This window comes from Ambystoma mexicanum, chromosome 10 (genome assembly GCF_040938575.1).
Source record: "Ambystoma mexicanum isolate Mex_15411 chromosome 10, UKY_AmexF1_1, whole genome shotgun sequence".
In the NCBI taxonomy this organism is placed as follows: Eukaryota; Metazoa; Chordata; class Amphibia; order Caudata; family Ambystomatidae; genus Ambystoma; species Ambystoma mexicanum.
This window is the reverse complement of record NC_090932.1, coordinates 490,903,794-490,919,731: the sequence shown is the minus strand read 5'-3', so window position 1 is coordinate 490,919,731 and position 15,938 is coordinate 490,903,794.

The following is a 15,938-nucleotide window of genomic DNA, read 5'->3' as shown; positions in this document are numbered from 1 at the left end:
ACTGACCATAAGCCCTTAAAGTGGCTAATGAACATGAAGGGAAAGAATCCAAAGTTGCTTAGGTGGCCCATAAGTCTACAAGGCTTCGACTTCACTATTGAGCATAGGCCAGGTGTCCAACATAGCAATGCTGATGGGTTGTCCAGAATGTTTAACCGACCTGAACAAGAAACTCATCCAGGGGCGGATTAGTTCCCCCTGTCCTTAGTCTTGGAGGGGCGAGTGTTAGGAAAGATTTCATAATTGTATGTCATTTTCCCTCCATGTGGCAACCCCCAAACATTTTGCTGTTGTTTTACACCCTGATCTAGACTTTGCCAGAGAAGCGCAGCCTTCCGCCACACTGCTCTGGGCTTTCGCTCAATTCTTATGGGGAAAGTGACATGCCCTTAAGACAGTCAGTACTGGGAGACTTTGTTTCCCTTAGTCCTTCGCTCATGTTGCAACTTTTGTGCACCATGAAAGAAGAGTGCCCCGTAACTTACATTACCGCGCTCTTGGGTCTCTAGTCATTCCAAAGGCCCTAGAAACTCTCGCTGGACTTATCATGAACTCTGCAAGTGTGTCACGGATGGGACTGGTGGCAGCTATCGTTTCTCTTGTGTTTTGAATCCTTTTTCGCCATGTTATCCGCGCTTACCGCGTTTGGCACAAATGAGTGGCCTTGCTCCAAAATGGCCATGCCACGAGGTTCTTTGTCCTGTCCGCTGACCGTCTTTCCCCTTCACCTTCCCCCGGGTTGAGCCAACCCGGGGCAGTCCTTATTTGGTCATGCACTTTCCCGCGAAACGCAATGCTTTCGCGGGCTTCTGCATGCCTTGTGTGTGCCTCCAGGATGTGGGCTGGGATGTCTGGTCCCAATACACATCCTGGGTGCCAGAGAGTCTAGAGTGTCCTGAATGCCTGGACCACCGTGGTCCATGATAGGTCCACGTATGGTGTGAGTGTTTGTGAGCAGATCTCCCATTGGGCCCTCTCCATTTTGGCGCGAAGGGAATTTCGGATAAGAGGAGGCTGAAAACACCACTACCAGGTCGATCTCCTGAGGTCACACTGAACAAGGGATAAGGAGCCAAGTATCCTGCAACAAGAAGCTGAGTCAAAGAACCGGTGGTAACCCGCTGAAGGTTTGGCACCCTGAACTGCTGTCGTCCTGCGAGACCCTTCTGCATCTGATCGTCCTAGAAGGTCTGCAAAGGTGCTTCGACCCACTGGAATAGTGGGATCAACTATTCCCAGCACCTTCATCAAACCCTGCAAGTAAGCCTCTTCGAAAGTGTCCCTGGGCCAACCAGTGGGCTGACCAGCTTACGCAGGACGCTTTGCTCTGTCACCGCCGCCGTTTCGGGGAAGCCCTGGAAACTTGGTTTACTGCTTGCTCTGCGTCCACGGCACCGTCACATTGAATTTCGTACACTTGGCATTCCCAGGTCTGAAGTGAGACGAGTGCGCCCGGACCAGAGTAAACACGGTTGTCGTGTTCCCCTGCTGTGGTAACAACCTGTGCACGTCCGTTGCATTTGGGACACCCTCGACCCTGCATCCTCCTTTGCAGAATCTACACGGTGTGGAGAAGTCCTGATCATCGCAGCTGAACCTGCCAGCAACGTGAACTGAACTGGAGAAGTCTGGGTCTGCCTGCGTCGGGGACCGATGAGTAGTCCATACCCCAACCGGTGGCCCCTCGTGCCGGAGTCAGTTTCTTTTCTACCGCTGTTGTGAAATAGCGACTCTATCCTGCACTCTCACCCTGACCACAAGTGGATGCCTTGCTTGAGTAGTAGGGACTTGTTCTGCATCGCTTCATTCACCTTCCTGAACTGCCTGATATCCTGGAAGAGGCCCTCTTTTGTCCATTGGCACCAGCGCGTACAGGTACTTTTGAGCATAAGACTTCCTCCTAGTTAGGTGTATTTTGGATGTCAAACTGGGTCTAATGATTACTTGCACTGCCTGTTTTCCTCCCCATCTAGGTGGTCTACATATGACATGCTCCTAACTCCTTAGACCCCGCGGTCTTGTATATATATCATATTGATTGTGATGTGTTGGTTTACTTTAGTATTATTGTGATTCTTTGCTATGGTCGATGTTACAAAGGCCTTGTAATAAATGTGTCTATATTGTTGATATAACACCTGTCTGGAGTAATTTGTAAGTGTCCTTGCTTTGTGTGCTCATTGAGGTCTTTACGTCACCCTCACCCCTCTTGAGACTTAGTCTTGACCGCCGCCATCGCTACCCTGATTGGTCTGGCTTGTCCAGAGGTTACCCTGTTCCAAGAAACTAGGCTGGCCTTCTGAACCTCTGCCCCTCCATGTCCGAGTTCAGAAATCCATCTTAACAGTGACCAGGTGCACAGTGCCAAGAGAGAACAGATCAGCAGGGGAGAGGGCGAGCGAAGGCAGAAAAAAAGAAGAAGGTCTTGAGGTGCTTCCCGAACCAGAGATGGTTCTCCTCAAGATTTAGAGTGGCAGGAAGGCTGTTCCAGAGGGAGGCCCCAGCTGAAGACAGGGATCTACCCACAGCGTGTTTCTTTGAAAAACAACTGAACCTGAGGGAGTTGGAGGTAGAGGAGCAAAGAGCTCGAGAGGTGAGGTATTTGTGGAGGGATAGGTGAAGGTATTTTGGACCCAGGCTCCAGAAAGCCTTGTGGACAATGCAGAGGGTTTTGGATTTAATCCTTGCATCCACTGGGAGCCAATGGAGAGATTTCAGAGCTGGAGAGATACGATCCCAGGGCTTGAGGCCAAGGATATGTCTCGCAGTCCTGTTCTGGATTAGTTGCAGAGGGCGGAGAGTAGAGGCAGGTAGATTTAGAAAGAGGCTGTTACAGTATAAGTTCATATAAGTTACAGGAGGACTCCACCTCTGCATCGATTAATGTCACACCATGCGAAATCTCGCTTGATGGTGTGACGACAGTGTGCTTTGCACGCTTGGCATGCATATGTGCATCCCTGTCGCATGACTGAAGCACTGCTTCAGTGCTACCTGCACCCATGAAGGAAAGGAGCTGGAAGCTCAAAGGGCACTGCCCCTCAGTCACCACCAGTATTGCTGGATTGTGTAGTCTCCCTTTATCAATTGAGCAGCTTAAGGCATCCAAAGTCCGCCAAAAGTATATATCTGCAGTAAATCAATGTGGCAGTATTCTGAGACAGTATAGGTAAGGTATTATGTGCAGGAGAAAGTAGTATCTGTTGTCTGTAGTATAGGGAGGGAGATGATAAAGCTGATTGAAGAGAGACAGAGAGAGAGAGAGAGAGAGAGAGAGAGAGAGTGAGAGAGAGAGAGAGAGAGAGAGAGAGAGAGAGAGATGTGTAGGGGGATTTATAGAGGGAGTGATTGTAAGTGATAGAGAAGAGTGTGAGGCAGCGGTGTGTTGAGAAAGTGGAAGGTGACAGTAGGAGTAATAGTGGGGTTGGTGTGAGAAGAAGGAGAAAGGTATTTTGGAGAGATGTGAGGAGAGAGCATGTAAGATCAGATGGCAGAGGAGTAAACAGGGGTTATTTAGGTAGATAGGGGATGTTGTGCAAAGGGGGTCAGAAGAGAGGGGAGAGCAGATGCAGAGTGTTGCAGGTAGGAGAGGGGGAATGGAGATAAGAGGAAAGAGAATACAAGGAAGACGAGGAAGATAACGGAGAGAGGAAATAGATGAAGAGGCACAAACAGAGGGAGAGAGAGAGAGAGAGAGAGAGAGAGAGAGAGAGAGAGAGAGAGAGAGCAATAGAGAGAGAGTTGGGACTGCAAGGAGTTAGCCGAGAAGGCCACAGCCTTTAGGTTTCCCTCCCAGAATACAGAAGACAAAGACAGAAGGGGTTACCTTGCTTTAGGATACATCATGGTGTTGTTGGGGTTATGGAATCGTGGGCTAAGGTGGAGGGAGCCCACGAGAAGATCTCTAGAGTCATTGGGGTCCCCTCAGTCACACTGGTCTCCCCAAAGAATGAATAACAATATTCGGTAAAGCATGATGAACCTGACATCTTTGTCTGTGGATTATTGAATTACTCTGTGACAATGGTTTCCATTAATTCCGGGCTGAACCTCCTGGTCTTAGTCCTTTTCTTGTTTTGACAGGTGCCTATCTTGGTTGGTCTTGGGGTCCCCTAAGGCTTTGGTGTAATCATAATTTTTTCCTGGCTGCCAATTTGCTCAGAAACCTGGCGGACAGATGCTTTTCCGCCTCTGGCTCCTACATCTCTTAGCGGGTGGTGGCACCCTGCCCCAGGACACCTCAAGTCCCTTTAGTCGGGTGAAACTATGTGACTGTGTCACAGAGCCCAAAGATTACATGAGAAGCATGCACCTTTTAATGCTTCAGTCGAATCATGGCTTGAATCATTGCAACATTGGTGTGAATCAGTCAAACCTCTATAGAGCTGAAGTATGGGTCATTCAAATGGTGCCTTATAAGGCTGGATGTGTCTCGCACGTCATCATTTCAGTTGACACCATAGGCTCCTATTTGTTTGAATGTGGTTGAATAGATTTGCATATGAATGCAGGTATAGTAACAGAATAAAAATAACTAAAAACACATTTTTTAAATAATTGAAATAAGAAAAAAGACTGCTAAATGTCCGAACTCCATTGTTTAGATATATTTTAATTGGATTTAGGTTGCTTCGTCTATTGCTTGGAGTGATTGGAAATGTATTTAGGAAGTGAGGTAGGACCAATGTAAAATTAGAGATAGGGAAAACGCAACACAAATATGGAAAGGGATTGTATGCAATGTTGCTTCCATGACACTGATAAGAATTCAATGAAGTGTGAATGCAGGTATATGTGTAGTAAAGTAACTCCATAACTTCAAGGCAAAGCCATCTCAGATATTTAAAACTGCTTCTGCAAAGCAAAGTCAGATCTTTAAGATATGGCATATAGCACCGCAGATGTTACTTTACGAAATCTAGAGGCCGATAACAGGTGTCATGTACTGCTGTCCTAATGCTTGGCACCAGAATACATGCACCCTGGTTTGCATGCCTGATAACTCCTTTGCCTAAAGATAGGGATCATGTTTGCCATTACTTGAAGTGTAATTGTAACTCACACAATGTACTTGCGCTGCAGCAGCTTCAACAGGATGGTGTAGTTACAAACAAACGAAAACCTGTATTTGATCAGCTTTTTAAAAAGCTGTTTTCTGTTCAATATTGGGTTATTGTTCTCGTATGTTTTAGATATGGACGCCTTGTAACAGTTGGTGGTTTCTGAAACAGGTGGTTTCTGAAACTGTTTGCTTTCTGTGTTTTTGATTTATTTGCTGGTATTGTTTTTCTCACTATATAACATCCCTTCCAAAAATGTAACTATAACCACAGACTTTATCAATTGGGTGTCCTTGTATCTAGCTAAGGTGGATTGCCATGAAGTGTACTATGTTAGCAGTTACATATGCCAGCTACCCTTGTTGTCCTAAGTAGATTCATTTTCTCACTGAAGGGCCATAAATATAAGTCCAAGATATGGCACAGTGACCAAGCATGGCGAGGGTACTCACACCAATAAAGGGGGTTCTGGCGGGTTATCCCCCTGAGAATTATTTTCAAATAATGGGTTAAAATGGTGCATTTTAGAGCTCACATATTAGAAGAATTTAGTAGAAAGCCAGTTTGCAAATGGTTATGTAGGGTACCTGATGAAAAAATCCAATAGATGCAACTCATCAACAGTGCACAGGAGCATTAGATATATTGGTTGCATAAAAGTACCAGTCTTGCTTCATAATAACACTTGTCATGCTTGCTTTACCAAAGATGCGCAATACAAAATGTCATACCACAAAAGAATGGCTGCATTGAAATGCCAATCTAGCTACATATTAACTTGTATCATGCTTGCTTTCTCAGAGATGCCCAATACAAAATGTCATGCAACAGAAAGAATAATACGACTGATCATGCTTGCTTTATCAAAGCTGCCCAATATAAAATGTCATACCACAATAAGAACTGGCTAGACTGGCTGCATTAAAATGCTAGTCTAGCTAGATAATAACACTTATCATGCTTGCTTTATCACTCATGCCCAGTAAAAAATGCTATGCCTGTTTCACAGTGCCTTTGGTGTACAAACCTCCTTCTCCAATCGCCAAAACCAGCTCGGACCAGAACAAACACACACACACATGTACACAACATACGCACTGCAAGCACTATCTGTCTCATTCACATGAGCACCCATTATGCACTCACTCATAACACAAGTATACACGCATCCATACACATATTTAAATAATAAATACATGAACATACAAACACACACATTTAAACAACATACTCACAACAAGCACTCTCTGCATCATTCACACAAGCACCCATTATGCACTCATTCATAACACAAGCATACACGCATGATTTTATTTTTTTTCCATTTAAGGAAATGACAAGAGCGGATTTTCAAAATAAAAAAAATAAAAAAAACAAGTAGGCTAGACGCTACCACGATAAAAGTAGGACTCCTTTTTGACAGCGGCTGGCAGTACTATGCTTTAGCAGTGGGAAAATTCTCTTGCCAGAGGGCTCCAGATGTTTCCCATGGACGCATGCTGTGTATTTACCTGTGACTCTAAGCCTACAAAAGAGAAAATCTATTTAACTCCAATTATTTCAGGCTTGGGTGTAAAGCTTTTTCCAAAGCAGTCTCTGTAGCACACTTGGGTAGTGCTATGACTGCGAACTTAAAGGTTGGTGATTCTAGCCAGCACAGCAATGGCATGCTTTAAGTGCTGAAGTAGAATCAATATTTATTTAGTGCATGACAACTTAAACTATTGTCTTCATTTTGAAAAGTGGCCTTTCAACCCATTTCTTCAGTGCACTTTACTGCCGGCAGCACAACTACTGAAGACCCTCTCCCCAAATCTGGGACAGTCTTTACAAATAAAAAAAAAAAAAACTGAAAAGAAACTCTTGGGACAGCGGAATAAACCCACCAATTCCGGGAGAGTCCCAGAAAAACAGGAACGTCTGGTCACCCCTTGTCAACAGTCTCTCATGACTGCTGGCTGCACCCCTGAAATCTGTTTTTGGTAGGTAGATTGTTAAAGCTTCTAAAAAGCTGATCTGAAGCCTTCTCTACTTCACAGGTTTCCATACTCACATTTGTTGTTTTTCCCAATAAGACTATGGTGCGGACACTAGAACCACCCTTAATGGGTTGGCCCGCCTAAGCTTCATTGCATGCAGTCCCTTTGCCCTCTACCCTTTCAGTACATTGGGCCCAGGGCATCGCTTTAGCAGAGAAGGCTCGTGATGCTGTGTTTGCACGAAGCTGATCTGTGATTAGGCCCGTTATTGCTTTAGACCCATGCTATATAACACGTCTATGATAAAATGTGATCACAGATAAGGCAGGAAATGAACTAAACATTGCCCATACTTTTAAACTCTCCATGCTGGTTGATCACCATCTTGAGGTATCTTGGTGCTTGCATATGTGCAGGTGTGCAACAACATTGGGCTAGTGCATTGCTCTGCAACCTTTTGCTCTCCAGATGTCTTGCACTCTAGCTCCTACAACACCTAGTCAGAATATTCAATGGTGAGGTATCCTGGAAGCCATAATCAAAAACATCTGGAGGGCCACAGGTTTCACAACATTGGGCGAATGGGATTTTAGCCCCCCGCTCACCCACATACACCCCAGAAAAATGTTGGGTCATTGCTGAAGCAACCCACTCATCCTCGGTGCTGTCTTAAGCTGGACAGTATGCAGATGCTAAACATCCGGCAGCTTGAAAACGGCCTTGCACACACATTTCTTTTGTTACCAGCAGCTCCTTTCTTATGCATAAATATTTAGCCAATTAGTATTGTGATGGGATATTTCCAAATGAGAGGCCACACACAAGTCCAGTTACCTACCAAATATGTGTCTTCCAAGACAATTAAAGTGAGTAACACAAATGTAGTTTTCTTTTATGTGGATAGTGAAACGTTCTTAACATCGTAAATAAAAGCAAGCGTGGTATTTGAATCAAACAATCTGTATACCCAGGTGACGTTCCTACAAAATAATTTTGAGTGTACGCCTTAAAATGCTTAAAGTACAGTGGTGGTGTTCAGGCTCATCTAAACTTGAATTCTGGGACTTATAGTTTTACATTCAGGCCATTGAAAATAAAGCTACAGTGATATTCCTTTAGCTTAACAGGTTAACAAGGATTAACATAGTGCTAGGTTACTCTACCAAATGTTTTCTGTATTTTGCAAGTACACACTAATAGACATTAGTACCTGGTGAGGCTCAACCAGAGTGTAACAAGCATTCTGATAGGCCCTCACCAGGGAATTACCAGGCCGGGAATCCCTTGCACGCACGTACGTGCCTTCGTCTGTTCCCTGCTGGGAGCGTGGTGGCCCCTTAGCCAATGAGGAGGCTCAAAATAGGACAATCCCCTCTCCGCCTCCCCATTCCTGGAGGTAACCTGCGTCCCTCACCGGGGACTCAGGTATGTTTTTTTTCTTCCCTCCACCCTCCTCCCCTGTAAACGATCCCTTCCCCACCCTCCCAAACCCACTTACCTTCTTTTTTCTTCTTTTCATTGGAGCAAACGCGCTGGGAACAGACTCTGTTTTCCCTTTCCCAGCTGCCATTTTATTTGACTTTTTTTCTTTTTCTTTTTTGTTTCTGTTCCAAAACGCAGCAGCAATTATGATTAAATGATTTAATTATTATTAAAGTATGTGGAGAATTGCCCAAATTGCAGAATGCGTCAAACTCACGTTGGAGCACTATATAGTGCACAGCAAGTCAAGCCAGAGTTAGTTACTTGTGAGGCTAAGAAAGCTGTCCCTAAGCAGAAGCACCCTTTGTCCCTATCAGAGGTTGCTGTTCCTACAGTGACAGTGAGGCTAGTAAAGCCTCCTTGTCCCTAGAGGGACAGTGAGGCTAGTAAAGCCCTTATTTATTAACCAGCAAAGTAATATGTTATCATAGCATATGTATTGGGCTCCAGTGTGTATCTAAAATTCCTTGCAACTGTGCAGGGGAAGCGCATGGTCTGAAATGCTCAATGTGCCTGTTTACCAAAAACAGGCGTCACGTGTTTATAGAGCACAAATTCTGTGTACTTTAATGGATATTGTAGAAAAGAAAAGAGGTCGACCGGTTTCGATGACTGTGGCTGCTGCTGTCATCTTCAGGAACAGTTTAACTTTAGTTAACCATGGGCATCAATCGCTTGGATCCTTAACTCAGGACCAGGCCGCCATCTTGTGACCTAGGGAAAAGGTTGAGAAAGATAAAGTCTCATCAGCTATATCTTCTGGGGGGATGGGTTTAGTAGCTATCAACCAGTCACTGTATTGCAACCTTTTCAAAATGAAAAATGCCATAATTGTGAACACGAACGGCTCCATCCAGGAAATTAACCCTCATAAAAACTTCCCGCATTCGCAATGTATAGCTTTTTATCATTCTGAAGATGCACTAGCCTCAATTAGTGCCAATTCCATACCTATTACCACAATTCCATACATTTTTTGAGTGTTGAATCATGAGGACCAGATAAATCATGTGCTAGCCCTGGGAGCGAGTGCCGGGCTTTTTTTTGTGTAGCCTACAAGAGGTGGAAACATCAAAAAAACACACACGTGGTGTTTAGGTAATTCACAAATAGTGTCCAGATCATTGCTCCCACCAAGTGAGTTCTTACATTTGATCAAGAAGTAAAGCCAGCCACACTATGCAGAAGCACGGTAAGCTAGGGGTCCACGTCTGCGTTCCCAGGTAACTTAGGGTGATCAACCCCAAGTTCCTTGCAAAAATACAAAAAAGGTAACAGGCGCCCCTCTCTAGAAAGAACATGGCATGATAACCTGTTCTGTGGTTTTTTCCCACTTTCAGAGTCTGCAGTCATCACTTTTTGCTTACTGTACTTTGCACAAAGGAGGAATATCCATTTGCATATCAGTCTTTGTCACAACCCACAAGGGCAGTTCAGCACCGAAATGCCAGGCAAACCTCATTTGAACAAGAGTACACACAGCAACCCCAGACAGAGAACAGGTTATCATGCCATGTTCTTTCTAGAGAGAGGGGCCTGCTTCCTTTTTTGTATAAATGCCTTGTCATTGTTTGTAGGTTCAGAGACCTTCTGGCACCTCCTACCTAGGAAGCTTACTGCAGCTCCTAGCAAGGCATGCTGTGAGCTGGCTGGGTACAAGTTCTGGAGTGGTTGAAGGAGCCTCTGAGTTATGTTTCTCTCTCTGCTCCCTGGAAGATGTTTAGGGGAGGGATATTGCTTCCCTCCTTGGATATCCGGGCCTTCCTTCAGTGGCAGAAGATGTAAGGGAGACAGGGTCCAAGGTTGAGTTCTTCTTTGTTACTTCTGGGGAAGTCTTCAGATGGTCTGCAAAAAGAGGGGCTTGGCCCTATTTTAAAGCCAAGTGGGCCACAGTGATTGGTGTAGGCTAAGCCTACCTTAATGAACCAATCCTGGGGTCCCTATCAACAATATATATGTGTTAGGTGAGGTCATAACCAGAGTGCTTTGCAACAGGAATTGTAACAAGGTGGAAACAGGAACAAGGTGTGCCCAGAGCTAAAATGGCTGAAACGTTCTCTCACCAGAAATAGCCCTGGCCACACACCCTTGTGATACTAAGTCCCACCCATCTCCCTATCTGTTGTTGATCAAAGTGTCTCTTTGGTTAATGGCTCTCTCTGTGGTTCCTGGTTAAAGTGGCAGGTCTCCCTTGAATCTGTGACAAGATCATACTCTCTGCCTCCTGCAAACCACATACTCGTACCTTATGAATAGGGGCTCCCTAGCGGGGTAGCCTACTGTAAACAACAGACCCAGACATGACACTTCAATGCCTTTAATACTGACAGGCGGAAGCTGGGTACAGGTTGACACAGTTGCATATGAACAGTTGTTGGGTTTCATGTCATGTCTCCTTTATTATCATTTTCAGCCAGGCCCAATGGAGCCTGTTTTAAATACCCTGTGTTATTATGATAATCGTTGCCACCAGCTGAAGGGCCTAACAAAATATCAGGGCGGATGCATGGATCCTTTGTTAATCAGGCTCACCAAGGCAGGGGGAAGGCTGACTCTCCCCCTTCCTGGAGATAACTGTGTGTAATCCTTGGCTGTCACATTCCAACTAAATATGACAGGGGTGGCCTGTGCCTGTAGGCATTGTCCAGCCTGTAGTACACAGGTCTCTGCTTTGTCATGGTTTGACCATGCGAAAATGTGTGTGCATCAGACCCACACATTTTCTTGAGGTTGGTCTACTGTCATTCCATTTAATAAAACAATTTTAAAAAACCCAGGGGAGCGCACACCCACTGTGCGGGTGGTCAAATTCCTAAAAGAGTGTGTGCCAGGGAGTGAGCCTTTGATTGGGTGTGCAACATTGGTACTTTAGTAGCCACCATGGACTAGTTGTATTTCAGTGGTGCATATTTTTACTGCCATTATGGGCAAGGTCAACATGATGAATGTTCATTCATGAGGGTGTGGGCGAGGGTTATGGGGACTACATTGGTGCAGGTAACATGGGCACATTTTCTTAGAGTGGTTTTACAATTTTTACTGGCATTGTGTACAAAGCAAATATGATGAGAATTCTTACATAGCCATTGCGGCCTACATTGGCATAGTCAGTATGGACATCTTTTCTTACTATGGGAATGTATCTTTACTGGCATTATGGGCATAGCCAACATGATGAGCGTGTTTAAGTGGCCACACTGACCTACATTGGTATTATGGACCTGTTTTCTTACTGTGGCATGGCCTTTTGTATTGTCATTATGGGCAAATCAAACATGATAAGAGTTACTAAATTGCCATACTGGCCAACATTGGTGCAGCCAGTATAGACTTGTGGACCTATCTTTTTACAGTTGCTTGGGATTTATTGTTACTGCATCATGAGCCAAAACACCATGATGAGTATTCTTGTATGGGCATACTAGATTGCATTGGTACAGCTAGTATAGACATGTTTTCTTACCGTTGCATGACAATTTGTACTGCCCTTATTGACTAAGCCAACATGATGAGTGTTCCAGTGTGGCCACTCTGGCCTACACTGGGGAAGCCAGAATTGACATGTTTTCTTACAGTGACATGACATTTATTTCTGGTATTATCAGCAAAGTAAATAAGAGTATGCTCTTTTGTTGGACTACTGGCATATATTGGTGTAGCCAGCAAGGACATGTATGGACCAGCCAGCATGAACATGTTGTTTATACTGTCAGAATACTGGCATGTATTATAGGTAAGGGCATCAAAAAATGCATCTGAAAATGTGTATGTTCACTACTAGTGAATTTTTGTTATGTATTAGACCACAAAACCGATTGTGAACCTGCCCAAATGTCCCTTGGCTCCCTCGCTCAGTCACTCCTGCATATTCATGGGAACTGTTCATGCCCCTCCAATTAAAACATTCAACAGCCACCACTACCTGTTTGTGATTTGTCAGTAGAAGCAGTGGTGGAAATGGAAAAAATGTTGTGGGGGATCCCACAACACAAGGGCCGGGGTGGGGGAGGAATTTGGGGGGAGGTGCCCAAGGGGCGTTGTCTAGAGGGGGGGCTGTTAGTGGACATCCAGCAATGCTGGAATACTTAAAAAGAAATAAAAGGGCCTGTGACGGCTGCATTGCCTTTTACGCCGGTTTTGGCACTGGTGGGTAATGCACAATGCTTGCTACATGTACAACTGAAAGGAAATCAGTTGTACATGTAGTGAGCATTGTGCATTACACAACAGTGCCAAAACCCTGTTTTGAGGCCCTTTTTTTGCCTTCTTTGTATGTTTTCCAGCGCGGTTCATGGGCTTCGGCAGATGACTCTGGCCGGATCCCGAGATCCGGCTCCATATCTGGTGCCAGATCTCAGATCCACCGAGAGCCGGCCCAATGACCAGCACTGCGTAGAAGTGATTAGGTTCACATCATTAAAAAATAAAAAAAAACTCCCTCAGGATGGGGCAGATTTAATGATTTTAAGATCAAAATGTGTTCCCCGTGTTCTGTCCTGTTAGGACGACTGAATGTGACACCTAGAACTCGGTTATTGTTGCTCTAGCCATCTAGCACTCTCTTTTTCACAGTGAAGGGTTGTGTTGGTGAATCTGTGGTAGAACAACATAGTGTAGAAATGGTCTTTCGGAGGTGTACATTCCATTGAATAAGCTGTGTTTTTCAATGCTGAAAGTGTGTGTTGAGATGTGTCATTGGTTAGTGTGGCAGGTAGAAACATTTTCAGGTGGTTATTTGTACCATATCTTGCTGATCAGACCCTTCAATAGCAACTGAGGACAACCTTTTTCCACTTTGAAAGCATTGCAGTTGGTTCCACATATTTGTTTATAGCCTTGCACAACTTTCTTTCACAAGCCTGTATGCTTTTGTAAGCAATATGTGTGATGTTCGGCTAAGTGATGCTTCATTAGGTGACAGTATGCTTTTGCAAAGGTTCAGCACCCGCCTTTTTTGTCATTTTCTCAGGACCGCCATGCTGACCGTGTACTGAAAATGCAGGTGGACATGCCCAATGATTCAGCAAGTGACAAACCTAACCACGCACCCCATCACGACCACCCATTACCATGCCGACAGCTACCATTAATTATGAGCATCAATTTGGGAAATGTCACTGACCGAATGTGTTTTAAATTCAACCACTTTCTGCTAATTTGCCACTAGTTCCCAAGCACAATCCTTAGAGGGAAAGGCCCCATGCAAGGGAGATTGCCCAACACAAAGTATTTGAAGGTAGCCTCTCTCCCACCATTTTAAGCATACGTCCGCTACCCTACCCCCGCCAGAAATGTTGGCATTGTTGCTGCCTGCCTGTGTGCCATTTGTAGTGGGAGAAGGACGGAGAAGGATGCCACGTAAAATGGCTGTTCCTGTTTCGATGTCAGTGGTAGAATGTCTCAGGGTCGTGTGACACTGGCGGGCAGTCTGAGGCATTGGTACTCTATGGCACTTTTCTGATATCTGCACCTCTAAATTGATCTGAGACCCATGGCCAACAAAGGGTTTGTATGCAAGGACGCATTCAAATTAATTTTGAAAGGTGGCATGCTACACGCTTGATGTGGTGTTGTGTAAAAAGGGTAAATGGACCGCAGCTTTTGAAAAGGATAAGATTTAAGAATTGCACTATAACCCAGCAGAGTTAAACCCCAGCTGTCGAGCTCTATATGTGAGGTGGAGATCGCACGTTCTGAACCCTGCAAGTCCACTCGGCCTTTCATCTTTCCAAGGTCACTACATGAGTCCCAATGCAAGCCGGGTAACGATATGTGTACATGAAAATGCTATATGTAAAGTGTGTGGACGAAAGTGACCTGCTACATTTTTTTCACAGCTTGACCTGGAATGCCATGCCTAGTGTGGCAATGTTTCCTCTATCTGGGACGCCGCTGACGCTGAACATTCAGACCTCTATGTTTGAGTGTACATGGGTTTATCCACAGCTAGGCTCTATATAAACCTATTCTGCCAGACACCCCGCCCGCCACCTTCCCCGGTGGCACCCACCTCCTCTCTCGTTCTGGCTGTGACTTTCTAAAGTGTTTTTTATTGTTTGTCACCTGCAGCCCTCGCAAAAAAATTACAGAGATCCATCAAGATAATGAATCTGCGCTCCGGTGGCAAAGAGACAGAGACAGAGGGGCAGCCATCCGAAACAAGTCATCTTTAAAAATTAATACAAAATAAACAGCCGGCCTTTTGCCTCATTTGGGAGGAGGGCGCGTGCATGGAAACAGAAGGGCTGGTGGGGGTGGGCGGAGAGCACGCAGGCCTCGCAAATAGGGGGGCTGTACGAGGAGGCAAGAAGCAAGGGGACTCATTCCAAAACATTTCCTCCTAATGCATCGTAATAAACCGGCTGTGTGGTTTTCCATAATTGATGAGCTCTAATTTACCTCTCCGATTTCGCTCCCATGTTCGCTGAGGCGAGAACGCCGGCACTTTGAGCGTGCATCTGTCAAACGTGGGCCGGAGACAGCCCAATGCAGGTGGCGCGCGGATGAAGGATTGGACAAGGCGTGCGTGCAGTAGGTTCCGTCTGGTCGGGAGATTGCTTTTAGTGCGTTGAAGTGAGGGGTGCAGGAATTCCGTCCATTTTGGATGCGTGTGCTGGACTGTTGTTGCTCACGCAGCCAGGCTTGACCTGGCCATAGGGCAATGCGCAAATGTCCGGCCTGACAGGAGGGCGGGGTCTAGTTCTGTGGGTCCGTGTGGCCACGTTTAATGACATGGTGCACTGGAGAGGTGGCCCGTTGTAACAGGCGTTGCTTGCCCAATGTGCCTCCAAATGCAGAGTGGAACACATCTTTGCCAAAATCTGCTATTGTTGCCTCTAAACGAGTATTGCCAAAAATAATGAATTGCATTTTGTTAAAGCCGGCCACTTTTTCAGGTACCTAATCCCACTTTTTTTTGTTATCTCTGCCAGTCCCCACTTATAGTAGGCTACAGATAGGCAGTGGAGTAGTCGTGACTTTCCAGTACATACGCCCAGTGATTTCAGCGAATAGAAAATAAAGAATGAAATTATAACAAAAAAAAACACGAAAAAATACGGATATTTTAAAAACAAATATATGTGGGGGTGGGGTAAGGGGTTACATCTTGTGGGGAGAGGGTTGGGGTACGGGGTAGTTAAATGGTTCTATGTACATCTATCGGCCATTTTTATTTCGCAGCTTTTATTGCCGAACATTTGTCGCTGGAAAAAAATCATCGATTTTTGTATTTGTTTTATTTGAGGGGGCTCCCTCCAACCTCCACCTCCCCTATTATTTATTTCCTATACCCCACCTCGCCCTACCCCTCATATGCCCTTAACCACCGCCATATTGTTCAATGTTTTTCTTCAGCAAAAAGTCTCATGCAAAAAAAAAAAAAAAAAAAAAAAAACCGACAATGAATGAACGTCGT